This window comes from Mus musculus, chromosome 6, assembly GCF_000001635.26.
Source record: "Mus musculus strain C57BL/6J chromosome 6, GRCm38.p6 C57BL/6J".
Lineage (NCBI taxonomy): Eukaryota > Metazoa > Chordata > Mammalia > Rodentia > Muridae > Mus > Mus musculus.
The window spans coordinates 117,275,319-117,290,891 of record NC_000072.6 but is presented as its reverse complement, the minus strand read 5'-3'; the positions used below and the strand labels follow the sequence as shown (position 1 = coordinate 117,290,891).

General features: G+C 43.7%; 1 annotated feature.

Moving 5' to 3' along the window:
* Window positions 10,483-11,683: an enhancer, noted in NCBI's record as "VISTA enhancer mm247". NCBI's record gives its function as "enhancer in: other[7/13]" and the evidence as "EXISTENCE:transgenic organism evidence [ECO:0001131][PMID:17130149]".

The following is a 15,573-nucleotide window of genomic DNA, read 5'->3' as shown; positions in this document are numbered from 1 at the left end:
GTAAGAAGAGAAGACAGTTGGTGACAGTTGAGCCAGGAGAAGCTGAGTGGAGCCAGAGAAGATAGTGTTAGGAGACAGGAGAACCCATGAAGAACCCACAAAGTAGCTAATATAAAGAAAATAATAAAAGCTACAGTTCTTTCACTTTGTGTGCTGTAGAACATGTTAAAAAGAATTAGGGTGAGCTCTTCTGTGAAAGGTTAATAGACTGTATTGTTGAATCCATCCAGTCCTGAGCTCTTTTGAGAGAAGACATTTGATTACAGCATCAACCTCATTGCGTGTAATAGGTCTGTTTAGGTTATTTACGTCTTCTGGTTTAATTTAGAAGATGATACACATTTACAAATTCATCTGTGTCTTCTAGTTTTTCTAGAATTTTAGAGAATAAGTTGAAAATGTAATAATGCCCTGTGTTCATTGGAATGGAATCCATTGTAATGACATCCTTTGATTTCCAAGTTCGTCAGATTGTCTAAAAGTTTGTTGACCCTATTAAATTTTTCAGAACGCTAACCTTTTGCTGGTTTTCTGTATTGCTCTTTCGGCTTCTCGTTCAGTTCATTACTTCATGCCATCTATTGGAGTTGTGACTTGGCCACTTGTGTTTTTCAAGGGGCTTGAAATGCATCATAAGGTTATGTGTCTGCTTTCTGTGAGATAAATTTAGATTTATTGATTTTTATTTTATGTGTGTGGGTGTTTTGTCTGAACTTATCAGAGCACCATGTGTATGAAGTTCTTACTGGGGCCAGAAGAGGCAGTAGGGTTTCCTGGAACTGGAGTTCCAGATGGTTGTAAGCTGTTATGTGGTTGCTGGGAATTAACTGTGGAAGAGCAGTCAGTGCTCTTAACCACTGGGCCTTCTCTAGCCCCTCTCAGAATTTTAGTGTCTTTATTGCTATAACATTTCCTTTTAGGACTGCCTTCACGGAGTCCCAGAAGTTTGGGCAGGTTGTACTCTCATTCTTAATTGTCTCTAGGAATTTTTAAATTTCCATTCATTCAAAATACATTGTTTCATCTACAAGGAATTTTGTGATTTCTGTGATTACTCTTGTTAGTAATCTCTACTTTTATTCTATTGTGGTATGATTTATGGAATTTCTGCAAATTTTTTGTATTTGTTGAGATTCATTTGTGTCCTATGATATAACCAATTTGGAGAAATTTATACATGAAGCTGAGAGGGAAAAAAATGTGGATTCCCTATCTGTTGGGTAGAATATTCTGAATATATCCAGTTGATCAATAGCTTATTTTGGCTCTGAAGTTTCTTATACGTTTTAAGTTTGGAAGATCTATCTAAACATAAGAGTATAATATTTAAGTCTCCACTATTACTGTATAGGACTTAGGTGGCCCCGTAGAGTTTGTTTTACAAAATTATGGACTCCACCATTCAGTACATAAATGTTGAAGACATATGTTATGTAAAATTTCTACTTTTTAAATATGAATATTCTACCCGACAGATAGGAAATACACATTGTTTCTCAGCGTCACACAGCCTTTTTATTTCTTCTAATTAGTTTAACTTTGAGGTTTACTTTATCTAATATAAGGATAGTTATCCTTGCCTGTTTACAGTTTCTATTTGCTTCGGAGTTTGTCACCCATCCTTTGATATTGTTTTTTTGTTTTGTTCTGTTTTTTTGTTTTTTGGTTTTTTTTTTTTGTTTGTTTGTTTGTTTGTTTGGTTGGTTTGGTTTGGTTTTGGTTTTGGTTTTTTGGCACTTCTTCTTCTTCTTCTTCTTCTTCTTCTTCTTCTTCTTCTTCTTCTTCTTCTTCTTCTTCTTCTTCTTCTTCTCCTCCTCCTCCTCCTCCTCCTCCTCCTCCTCCTCCTCCTCCTCCTCCTCCTCCTTCTCCTCTTCTTCTTCCTCCTCCTCTTCTCCTCCTCCTCCTCCCCCTCCTCTTCCTTGAGGCTCCTCCTCTTCCTTCTTCTTTTGTTGTGTGTTACTTGCTGATAACATAGAGCTGGTTCTAATTTTTTAAATCCAATCTATTCATCTTTATTTTTTTAGTGATAAATTGAAGTCATTTACATTTAAAGTTGCTATGAAAAGGGATTTCCACACTCATGGAAGTTCCTATAAATTTGTTTGATACTGTTCTGTTTGAGTGAATTATTGGTATTTATTTTCCTTTTCCAATTTACCACCTTGGTCATAATTTTTTCTTTCCCAGGTTCAGTTTGACTACACGTCCTTTTCATTGGATGTACATTTCATGTACCTGTTGAAGGAAACCATCTTTCTTCTTTCTGCCATAAAGAACTCCATTAAGAATTTGCCTCAGTGTTGTGAATTGGTTGTTGTGAATTACATTCATTTGTGTCTGTCTTAAAGTAATTTTTCTAGGTGTGGCCCATAGTTATTTGCTTTCAGAGATTGAAATATTTTGTTCCATGTTTTTCCACCTCTTAAGGTTGCTGATGACCAGTTTGAGGTAATTTTTAATATTTCTGCCTTTGTATGTGAGTTGACATTTTTCTCGTGCTACTTTTAGGATTATTTATTTATTTTGTATGTCTGTCATTCTCCTACAACATGTTGTCCAGTTTATTCTCTGGTTATTTCTATTTGGATTTCTACATCCCTCTTGTGCTTGTATATTCTTTTCTTCTTCTAGGTTTGGGAAGTTTTCTGCTATAGTTTCACAAAGTTTTTGATCCATTTGTTTCTATCTCTGCTCCTTCTTCAAATAATTTATCTTCTGGCTTGGACTCTTGAATGTATCCCAGATTCTATGGACATACACCCATCTTCTATGTTTCTTTGTACATGTTTGTTTGTATTATTGTCTTGATTCTGCCCCATCCCTGAAGCATCCTCTTCTGCCTTTCTGTTAATTTCTGGTCCTGTCTGATAACGATGATCCTTAATGTGGTTCTTATTTGACATAGCATTTCTTTCAAGTATTTCTGTGTGGTTCTTTTTCCATGTTTTCACTCCTTGCTACTTTTCCCCTTTATATTTTCCTCCTATAGAGTGAATATTTCTCTCATTTTGGAGACTGTCACAGGGAGGCCTTTGATAGATTCTTCACTTGAGCATCTGTTTATTAGACTCTTCTATATGATCATTATTTCCCTTTAAAAGTACGATAAATCCTTTCTCAGATATTTTATGTCTATAGTTTATTCCTTTTTGGTTGACGGTCGATGGGTCTCAGGGTCACAAGGCTGCAGGTGGTGGTTGTCATAACTTCCATTTCTTTGACGTGTTTTAGGCAACTGTTGGAGTGAGTTTGCCTTTCAGCTTTGACTTCCCCTTTTACTGGGTCTGTTTGGATGTTTTGTTTTTGGTGACTGTTTCTAGAGGGATATCTGCATGCTGTTAATCTGGAGACCAGGCAAACAAATGGAGTTGGTGAGGTGATCCTATCTTGCCTTTTTGCTAACAGCACCGGCAGTGGGGCTGCCAGTTTAGCAACCAGTTGGAGGGAAAACTGTGGTCACTTTTTGGATTTTGTTAACTCACTGGGGATAGCATACCAAACATCAGACCCTCCAAATTCTATGAAGTGTCTGGGAGCTGTGGTTAGAGTCCCTAGGACCAAAAGAAATATTGATGCTCAGTCCTGCAGGGACCACTGCAACCTCAAAGTCAACCCCTACATCACACTGACCTTTGAGACCACTAAAGCCAAAGGCCCAGTATCTCCAGTGTCCAGGGACACTGAGGCTACCAGGACCGGAAAGCTGGTCACAAAGGTTTCCCATTTCCCCGTAGAGCTGGGAAGTATAATCCTGAGGTCCTTCGGACCTGAGGGAACAGAAGGCTTCTCCCTATGGTGCTCTCTGGTTCCACAGACATTGGAGGCCTTGTGGCAGGAGTCTCTCTAACCCATAATTAATCAATTTGGAAAAAAATGCTATTTAACTTTAATAGCAACTTTTTTTTAAAATCATAGTTGTATGCTGACTTTGGGAAAATGGACGATGTAGTTGGTGAACCTTCTCTCATTCCAAAATGAGAGAAATGGTCATTCAATTGGAGGAAAATATAACGGGGTAAGATAGCAAGGAGAGGAAACACGGAAAAAGCACCACACAGAAATACTTGAAAGAAATGGTCCGTCAAATAAGAACCACATTAAGGATCATCGTTATCAGACAGGACCAGAAATTAACAGAAAGGCAGAAGAGGATGCTTCAGGGATGGGGCAGAATCAAGACAATAATACAAACAAACATGTACAAAGAAACATAGAAGATGGGTGTATGTCCATAGAATCTGGGATACATTCAAGAGTCCAAGCCTGCTCTCTAGGAATGCAGGTGGGTCAGCTAGCTGCTCTCTGTGAATCAATGTTCAACCACTGTGAGAAAGCATGGGACAATGGATATGAAGGAAAAATGAAATGTTTGTTTTGGGGAAATTTTCCAGAGGTTTCAGTCTAGGGCCTTTGATGACCCAGAATATCAGTACACATGTGCACAGTGAGGGAATGCAGAGACACAGAGACAGAGAGAGGAGAAGGATGGAGAGAGGAAGGAAGAGAGGGAGAAAGGTGGAGAGGCAATATGAATGAGAGGAGGGACCAGAAACAAGACAATCCCCTAGGGCATACTCCTAAGTTACCACTCCCTTTAAGAAAGTTCTACCCCCCTTGGTTTCCAAGGCACCTCAATATCACATCAATGGGATCCCATCAATGGGATAATTCACTGGTGATTAGAGTCCTCATGCTCTGTCTAACCAGTTCTACAAATACTATCTGGCAACATTGCTGTACAGGAGGTCAGCCCTTCAACACACACACCCTTGGAGGAACATTTCAGTGTTCTTGGGGTTGAGGGGATGAGAAAGACATCCAGACCAAGGAACGGAACATTGGCCAAGGGGCAACTGAGACAAAGACTTCTACTGTCCATGTTGACTGTCATCTTGGGATGCACTTCCCAGTGGTTCATGGTCTTTAATGCTCTAATATCTTCTCCCACTAGGATGACTTTTTAGAAACATCACTTATAGCCAGAACCTTCCAGTATCAGAGAACTTAAGACACCCTGTTACAGGCTTTTTTCTTGTTGCCCTTACCTATTACTAAATTGTAATTTCCTTCAAATTAGGCTCTAAGTCTTATTTGACAGTGATTACTGAAAGCATGCCACAGAGTCTATCCCAGAAGAGACAGAAATGTGTGATGTCAGAATATACTGTTTGACAATGGTAGGACCCTACTCAGCTCTTGAAATACAAAGGAGTGTTGGATGGAAACAAAGCTCTCAAGGCTTGTTCTTGAACTGACAACTTTAAAGTCTACTCAACTTGCCCTAGGGCCACGAGTCCTACAACCTACACAAGCACTGATGCCTTCTGCTTTTATTTAGAACATTCTCCTTGGGATTCAGTGTCTTGCTGATAAGCTACCAGATCCTCCTGTGAGCACTATTGTACTCCCTAGTCCCATAAATCTAGACCGAACCAATCCTGGCTCCTCCCACACTAGATAGTTTATGATGGCATCATGACCAACCTTCACCTGTAACTGACCTGACTAACAGGATCTGGGAGAGGCCGGGCATCAACGTGCCAAAGGGATCTTCAACAGCACACTCCTGGCAAGCACATGCAATTGCCCATGAAGCAAGCCTGTGTCCTGCGACATCTCAGAGTGAGGACCCTTCATTTTCCAGGGTCCCTCTTGAATCTTCTTACACAAAGCCCTAGGAGGCCAAACAGGAGTTTTAAAATTCTCTTATCATTGTCTACCAAAAGTTGAAAGAGTTGATTGCTTAAAAATACAGACTACCCATTTCTTGTCCTATAATTCAAGGGTCCTCATGGTGGAGTCTCAGCTCCTTATCAAGCATGGACACTGTAGGTAATTTTTACATGAATTCTGGAAAATGTGGCCTATTTTATGCAAAATAGTTGCTTGAAACAAATAGCAAGGCTGAGAAATCACATGTCTGTACAACTCGGGTATCTAAATGAGTGTAAGCTGTGACCTTAAACGTATCATGTTCCCAATTATCCATTCTAATCACCCAGCAGTTTTGTGTGTTTTACTGACTTCCCGTGTTCATCACATACCATGTGATTCCAATATACATTACTCTTGATTTCATTGGTTGATTGCTTTGCTTAGGACGTTGGCCTTGGAACAGGTTTAAAATAGCTGTCTTGTAATATGATCAGGTGTGAACATCTGGGAAATATTTTAAGTTTCTAATTGTTAGTGGTTATGCAAATAATTTGTAGTTAATGTAGTCAAGCCAAGTTTCCCCTTCTCGTTTGCATTCTGTTTATATTTCACAGCAGCCTACTAACATTCAACTGAAGAAGTTTTGCCCTGAGCAATTGAGAAAGGACATACCTTGGGGAAGGAATCAAGCTTGAATAACTCTCCAAGAAAGAAACTGCAATTTGATTCTCTTGATTGCTGCTTGAAACATTATCCCAAATAAAACAGAATGCAGCATGTGTGCATGTTCACACACACACACACACACACACACACACACACACACACACACACACCAGCAACAATAGCTTCTATGGGGAAAAGAATGAATCATTAAGCACAGTTAGGAAATTCTGACTTTTAGATCAGAGAAATGCTTGATTTTTTTTTTAAATCAGTGTCCCGTGTATTCTCCAGACTGAACAATAAGAACTAAAGTTTGCTGGAACAGCACCCACAGACACAGGCTCACACCACTGTGATCATCAGGGTCCTTCATATTGGAACAACAATAAAGAGAGCAAAGACCAGGACCAGAAGAAAAGCAAGACCTTGAACAGTAAAGAATGTGAGGTAACAAGACAGGAAAACCCCTCAGGCCACTCCTGGAGGTGTTGGTTTCTCTCATATTGTCAACATCACCTCAGAGTATCTGACCATGGGATGCTCTTAAAACTATGCATATTGAAAAAACACTAATAGCAATAAATGAGACAGCACATACTTGCTTTTGGTCTCCAAGAGGGAAAACCCCGTATTAATAGGAATGGATTTTCATGATATAGCCTTTAGGGATGCTTCTTTGTTCTTCATCTTCCTCATATCAACAAGTAGTCAGTGCCAGTGAAGGTCTAAGCTCATCCTCATTGGGTGTTTCAGACGACTGGTCCCTATCTGGGAGGATGGAAATGCCCTAGTTCATCTCACTTCCCTATGTGGAGTCAGACCCCATTGCTCAGTGTGAGGCACATACCGTGTGCATCTGTCTGCCTTCAGAGAGCCTCCTTCTCACCCCCCAGTTTCCCAGCTCCCCTCCTCACAGTTCTCTGGTTTAAGATCCTCACACCCTCACAATACCCAGCCAGTGTTGAAGGGTTAAGTATTCATCTTAGAGCTATAGTGAATGCTGTAGCAACAGCAGGCATTATCTCCACAGGTATCAGGCAATGCAGACCTTGGCTCTGCAGCACAGGGTGCTGGAGAAATGGACAAAATGCTGGTTATGAATACTGAAACATGGAGGGTGGAGACAGGCCAAGAGAAAGGTGGTCTTTCTGGACCTCAATGCCTGTTTTGTATTGTTATTTAAACACATCAGATTATAAGGATTGACTTTTCAATTTTTAAAAGATACTTATAGGAACACATACAGTTCTAAGAGATAATACAGAGAGATCTCCATTAACCCACAGTGACAATATCTTGTACTAGAACAGTGTCTTGTCCCATAACCAGAAAGCAACCTCAATGCACCCATAGCCCTATTTAGGCTTCCCTAATTTTGCACATGTTCATCTTATGTGTGCATGTGTAAGTGTACCAATACAAATCTGCTCCGTGTCATTCTTTCGCATGACCATAAAGGTCCAGTATTAACATCTATAGTTGTGTATCTTTCAAAGGTATGTGCAGATGAAAGCAAAAGGCATTGAGCAAGGCTGTGTCCTGGCTAGCAGATGAACAGGCTGACAGTTTGTGCTCCATCAAACCCCACGGATTTATTATCTCCTCCAGTGAGCATGCTAAGACATGGGTCTTCAGTGTGTGCTTAGGTCTTGAGAAAAGAGTTCTTATATATGAAATGAGTTGCTTTGGTAAAAGGAATTCCAGGAAACCATCTTACTTCTACCATGGAAGGACACAGCTAGAAACACTACCAATGAAACAGGAAGAAGGCCATTGGTAGACATCAAATTTGCTGGTGCCTTCATCTTGGACTTCTTGCCAAAGAAACTTATTAAAGTTTTAGTTGCTAGTGAGCCTCTTAGACTGATGTATCTCTTGTTACAGCCGCCTGAACACACTAGCACATCATACAACACAGCCTCTCTCCCAGCTGGGATACTTGGAGTTAGGGAGAGGAACAAATAGTCCCCCTGCCTCTCAATACTTTACAAATAGGGCACCAGCAAGAGACATATCGAGTTAGCCGATGGATCACACCCCTCATCAGAATCTTTAATATGCCACGGTCTGTGCTTTGCTCATGGCAATATCATTTGTCTTCCTACACAGTCTCCAGATGTCCAAACTGGGAGTGAGGCCCCACAGTGCCTAAACGCTACCTAGAGGTGACCTGGTCCTGTGAGGCAGGTGGGGACTCACTCTGACAGCCATACTGGCTTATCTAGCAGGTTCAACAGAGAGTCTCCCATGGGCTCATCAAGTGCTCTCATTTCCTTCTACATCCTAGGGGGAAATAAAGCATGCTTTGGCCATTCTGTAATTAGCTAGCTGCAGGTTTTCCCCATGGGCTGAGCCAGGACCTTGAACATTCCAGGCAATTTACAAATATTTAGGTCATTGCCCAAAATGCAAAAGCAACTGACACCTTTACTAAGTCCAAGTTCCTTATGTCCCCATTAAGAACTGTGACCTCTCACTGTAGACCAGTGGTTCTCAACTAGTGCTTTCTAATGCTGCAACCCTTTAGTTTCTCATGTTGTGGTGACCCCCAACCATAAAATTATTTTGTTGCTACATCATAACTGTAATTTTGCTACTGTTATGAATCATAATGTACGTATCTGATATGGAGGAAGGTCTTATGTGACCCACGGGTTGAGAAAGGCTGCTCTAGAGAAATATCCCTGAGTCTGTTGTCATTGCAGAGCATGCTTTATGGAGTGTGTCACTCCCGATGATTTATATCCCCCAAAAATGCCTGCAGCAGGGGTCTAGCACCCCAAAGACTTTCACCTTCCAATCTCAGCAGGGTACCAACCCTCTTCCTAGCACAGGGCAGGCAACACATTTTTGGTGGGCTTGTCTTTCCCTGTCTTTATCTCTATTAGAGTATACTGGAAATCTGCTGGCCTCCAATCTGAGCCCCATGGATTTCTGTTGTCCCCCATGTTGTATAGTTCAGCAAATCCTTATGTAGCAACTCCTGAAGAGAGCCCCAGTCTTTCCCCGGGAAAGCCCTGCCAGTCACATCCTCTGGTGACCTATGATCTTGAACTTGCTTCTATTTCTGTTGCAACGTCTTGTCCCCTTATTCTAGCTTAGATGTGCTGGGTGGGGATGCAATAGGCTGTGCTTGAGGCTGTGGCTATGCATTCTCTCAATCTTCAAAGCATCCAAGTGAGGTAGGTACTTTCCTTGTCCTCATTGTATGGATAGGGAAAAGCACAAGGCACAAGAGGTAAATGATATATATTATTATTTTTTAATGTGGGGCCAGGGAATTTATCTGGCTTAACTCACATTAACTGAGTTAACTAATTACTTCAATATTTTACTCTAGCTGATGCCCAAGTTGCATGATTTTGCTCTTTGTCTCACTGACAACATCTTAGCCTATGAGTCACAGTTTTGAGAAAACATATGAGCCAATGGATATTCTTAGTTCCAAATCGTATGTCTTTATCGTGTCAGTGTAGGGCAGAGTCCTGGCGTGTGTTCACATGTGGAATTCAGGGCAGAAGTCCTAGGGAGAAGACACTGATTGCATCCTGCTTGTGCCTGTCTGGCACAGAAACAGATAGATGTGGGTCCCTGCTGGATCTTTCCCATTTGCTTCCAAACCTGGGCCAGGACTCACCTGGGGGCCCTGAACCCTGAGAACCTGGGGTTGCTTAGGCTCTGCTCCCAGAAAGAAGAGGTATGCTCAGTAGTGCCCAAAGGAGGAGGCAGCACACTACACACAGAGACTCAGGCTGGACATAGACACTGGCAAGATGTGCTCTAAGGAGACTTCCATGGCCTCAAGATCTAAGCTCAGGACTAGAGACACTCTATAGCCCAGGTTGCAAGGTGGCCCGAGGAAAGTGAAGAGCCTGAAGAGGCAAAAGGAAGATGGAGGGATGTGTTTGGAATGTTTAAAAAAGGGCTCAAGATTACTGTAAAATGAGAGACCTCAGAAGATGCAGATGGGGAAAGAGTGTATACAGTCAGTGCCAAGGGATGAAGCTTGGGCATCAATTGCCAACCTATTTTAGTGATCATTCTTGTAATTGTGTGTGTGTGTGTGTGTGTGTGTGTGTGTGTGTGTGTGTGTCCCAGCATCCTGCTTCTGGAATGGGAATTAGGTGAGAAGCGGGCAGGAAAGTGAATCCGGAGCTGGAGGATCGAATTTCTCAGAGGTTCCTGTAGCTGCTTTCTAGACACACGGTCCCATTTGGACAGGGAGTGCGTCCCTGGCGCTTGCTGCACACCTGCCAAGGCGGGAAGAACAGGCTCCAGGCAGGACCCAATCAGTTGAGTGAAATAATTGAGCTTGGGTTAGATTAGATCCAGCCACACATCTCATACTTAGCGCTAATTATTCACAGAGGCCGAGGCTGGCTCGGGAGCTGGACTGTGTTACCTTGTGCTTTGTGGCCACTGACAGCTCAGGATGAACTGGCCTGAAGTATTAATAGCCATGGGCTCTAGCTTTGTTTCGTCTGGAGTGGCATGTCACACAGATCTGCTACTGCTCAGAAAGACAGCTTCTCCCTGCTCTGTACGCGGTGGAGGGGGAGCTCACAGGGTCCTTTGTTCCCAGTTTCCATCAGGCGGTAAGAAGGGACGGTCTGAAGCCAAGTCTTGTTCATTCATTCTTCTAGGAGCAGGGTGCACGCCAGGCATCTGGCCACTTTGGGCTCTTGGGATTCTCCACACTATCTGGAAATTTCTAGGGAATGGGGGTGGCACTGACAAAGGAGGGAGGATGCAGAGATGCTATGGTTTGTTATCTAGGGCTGGGTTCACAGTTCTGGGAGGGGGAAACAGCCTAGCATCACGAGTTTCCCTTCCTACTGTGAAATGGCTTAAATGAAGCCACGGCAGTCAAGCCGAGGATGGGAGGTCCCTGCCTTTCTTCTCACTCATCATGCTGGTCTCAGGTCACATCCCATGTACAACAACAGCACAAGTAGGGACAGTCAGTGGCAGAAAAGCAAGGCAGCCACAGAAGGCTAGCCAGATGGTAAGCTCAGCTCTCAGTGGGCAGCTGAGGACAAATCAGAACCAGAGAAGATGCTGGGAAGACTTTGGAATGAACCAGGAAGCAGCAAGGCTCCAGGGAATGGGCTGGTTAGTTGGCAATGTGGCTTGTCACCTCCCACAGAAGAGGGACAGGAGCCAGTGGTGACCACAGCATAACTGAGAATGTGACAAAAGCCCAAATGAGCCCCCTGTCTTTGAGTCCAGGAAGGCAGAAAGCAATGCTGTTGGAATTTTCTTGAATGTTGCAATGCTGCATTTTCTCACTGTCAACAACTGATTTCCTAAAATTTCAGACAGCGCATGAGTTAGTATTCAAACCATTGCATTTTTCCAGTCAGTAAGTATATGTGATAGCACTTTATGGGCTAGGGGCCTGGAAGCAGCTAGGTTGAGTGGCCATGGGTCAGAGCCCATACCGAGGTCGCAGAAGGCATGGCAGCTGAGGTTGGATCATCTGCAGACTGAGCAGGGCCTACAGAACTTGTTTTTAGGAAGCTTCTCGTGTGGCTTTTGGGTAGAGCTGGACAAGGTGGTACCTGTGTGGGCCTCTGCAGAAGGATGCTTGGATACCCTCCATGTATGGCAGCTAGTCTTCTCTAGAGCTGGCGATCCTGATGACTTATTGTGGCAGACAGAATTCCAAGATAACCCTGTATACTCCAGGAGATACTATTTTGTAGACAGCCTTTTAACACACGTTAGAGAGTTTGAAGGTAGAAACGCTAATTCAATAAACAAAGTTCATGTCGTGGATGGGGCTCGGTTCTCAAGGTCTCAAGAACAGGTTCTAAGAGCTGAGAGTTCTTGAAGCTGTCAGTCTGTAACTCTAGGACCCAAAGCTAGACACAGCCTCACAAGCCCTAGGAGGGAGGGATCAGTCCTAGCCAGCACCTTGCTCTCAGTTTTGTAATTCTCTGGGTAGGAGACTCGGTCATGTGGTGCCTAGATTTCTGGCTCTCAGAACTGTAAGATAATCCCTAAGTGTTGTCTGGGGTAAGCTCATGGCAATTCAGTATACAGCAGTTCCTCTCTGTCTAGGGTTGAACCCATTATTCCATCTTTCTTTAATCTGACTAAAGTGTGATACTAAGTCTATCCACATTTATCGGGAGGGATCTACCATTTGAAAGGAATTTCCTGAAATTTGTGGACCCATTTTGAACCAGCACATTCCAGCAATGGATGTCCTGGGGCCGTGTGGATATTCCAAGGCAGAGAGGCCAGAGGCTGATGCTTTTAACATCCAGAGCTAATTTACAGGTGTCAACTAAACAGACTTAGGTTAGGCAAGTGAGAGTTCCCTTTTAGGAAATGACCATCCAGAGTGGGAGGTTGCTGCTCTCTCTAACCCCCTTTGATGTTCTCTGTGAGTAGAACTGTAGGACTAGAATGACGGCGGAGCAATCCCCATCTTCAATTGGTAAGTTACAATATGTTAGTCAGGCCCAATCTGAACCTCCGGGGAGTGGTAAATTTGGGAATGGGTAGTATCTTCCAGAAGGGGTGGAATTATGGAGACTAGGTCACAAATAAAACCTTTTGGAATGTTTTTAAGAAACAAAGTTCATCATTCCCCAAACTTACAGGCCACCCATCTCCAATGCTCACCATCTTGTCAACCCTTAAAGCAACCGATAGCTCTTTAGATCTCTGTAGACTACGAAAAGTCAACCTGCAGGGAGTTCCTTTAATTCTCACAAAATTTTCTATCATATTTGTGTGTGTGTGTGTGTGTGTGTGCTAAACAAAAGATGCGTCCTCTTGTCTTCGCCACACTCTAGTCTTTACTCCTAGGGGCCTAAACGCTGAGCTCAGATGATCCATGTATTCTGGATGGGTGATAGTAGCCAGTGAAATGTCCCCTGTTGTGAGCAGAGGGAGCCCACATGCCTGAGGCTTTATCTTCTCAAGCAACAGAGAAGAAGGGAAAAAAATACAAACCGGGTAATTTAAGAACATGTCAGCAATTTGGCAAACAAGGCAGAAGTCAAAAGCCACGTGAGTTCATAAATAAGCCACAGATCCTGTCTGGATTTAGTCAAAATACCCAAAGGCTTTTGCCTATTGACAGCACGTTGGTTTCAGTTGATGCTGGTGGTCTGCATAGAACCTGCTGCATCGAAGAATAAGTGTGTGCAGACTGGTGTGGGTCTGGATGAAGACTCAGAACAAAGGCTCCCAGAGGACCTCAGAGGTAGAGGTGTGAGACAGAAGGAAGCAGACCACCTCTTGCCTGTAGTCTATCAATGTGTCATTGGAATGGTAACAGCGCCGATGGAGCTGGTACTCAGAAAGAAAAAGCTCTGCAGATTAGGGCATGTGACCAGTCCCTTGATCTAAGCCCAGAAACATGGGGAACAGATGCAATCCTGAGTGAATGTGTACTGTTGACCTCAGCATGACCATGTCAAGGACCCCGAATGCCTACAGACAATGGTATTGTGAGGGCTCAGACTTAAGCAATAAACTAACCCTCGGTGAACTCATGACATGACGACATCACTGAGAGTTACTGAAAGGTAGAAGTAAAGGAAGTAGGTCACTGGGGTGAGCTTGGGAGCTAGCTCTGCCCTGGCCTCATCCTGTGTCCCCTTCTCTCTGCTTGCTGTCTGCCCTGAGGTGAAAATCACCCCTGTCATGCTCCACTACTGCCCTGATTTCTTGGTCAAGCACCTGAGACCAAGTAGCCACAGACAGAGCCTTCTGGAACCATGGCACAAATAAAGCTTTCCTCTTTCATGTTCTGTCAGACACTTTGGTCACAGAGATGTTTTCCCTCTTGAGATCGTCTATTTGCCTTTATACTTATTTATCAGAGGATTGGGAAACAGGAGGAAGAATTCACCTCACATCATGGGACGTTTTTGTCAGCACCAAGATTTTTACCCTCAGCATAGTGGAAGGTTCCAGATATTTTGACCCATTTGCCATGCCATATCAGGGGAAAGTACAAAGGATATGTTGATTCCCTGGAATTTCATAAACTGAGTTGGATTCAGAGTGGAAAGCTGAGACCCATGAGACCAGGGTTTGCACTAACAGTAGGTAACAGAACACCTGAGCCAGAAGCCTGGGTATCGTGCACCTACAAACCCTGAAGACCTGAAAGTTCTTCCTGCACACTTTGCAGATCAGAATTCTAAGAAAGGACAGCTGTCCCAGTCACTGCACTATCATATGGCAACACTAGGGGAGGAGAGAGAGAGAGAGAGAGAGAGAGAGAGAGAGAGAGAGAGAGAGAGGGAGGGAGGGAGGGAGGGAGGGAGGGAGGGAGGGAGGGAGGGAGGGAGGGAGGGAGGGAGGGAGAGAGAGAGAGAGAGAGAGAGAGAGGGAGAGAGACTGGCATTGGCCCAGCAAGCACAGAGATCAGAGCGACAAAGAAAGACAGAACACCTTTGCACTTAGCACCTAGATGCAGCACCCGCTTGGCCATTGGCTAACTGCTGGACTTTCTATTCTAGGGTCAAAGTATGGGTTGTGTTTCTGACACCACAGCACTGATATCACAGGGGTTGAGTGGGGTACACTTTAATTACCCAAAGATACATCTGTGTCTGGTTCCCGCAGCCTGTAAATACCACCGTATGACTAAAGAGGTGAGAAAGGCTTTGAGAGGAACTCACCTCGGGGTACCAGGTGCCCCTAATGCTATCAAATCTATCCTTAGACCCACAACAGCCTGCTGAAGATCCAGCCACACATTGGAGTGATGCCATCGCTGCCCAGAAATGTTAGGATGGTGACCAAGCTGAAAGGGGAGGGAAGGAGCAGGCTGCAGAGCCTCAGTGGGAAGCCAGGCTCTGCCGACATCTTGACCTCAGTCTCCTGGCCTCCAGAACTGTTGTCAAAAGCTGCTGAGTTTGTGGCCATTTCTTACCACCATATCTGGAGACTTACTCAGTAGGTAAAGCTTTCACAGCCTTGAGAAAAATGAAATCAGACATTAGGCCCCTGAGCCATCTCAGAAGACCAGCCGCAGACCAGTGTCACAACAAGCTGCCCACACAAACAGCACTGCAATGTGCCTAGAGGGGGGCTACAAGGACCCTGTCCCCAGAGTTTGGAAATCAAGACACCCAGGTTTGAGGCTTAGGAGGAGACTTGAGGAAACACGACCCTTCTGAACAGGTTTTCACACAGCTCTGTTTTCAAATGTACACTCTTCGGGGACCATTTTTTCTACTCTAGGCAGGAAATGGCATCTCATTTCTTGTACTGGCTACATAG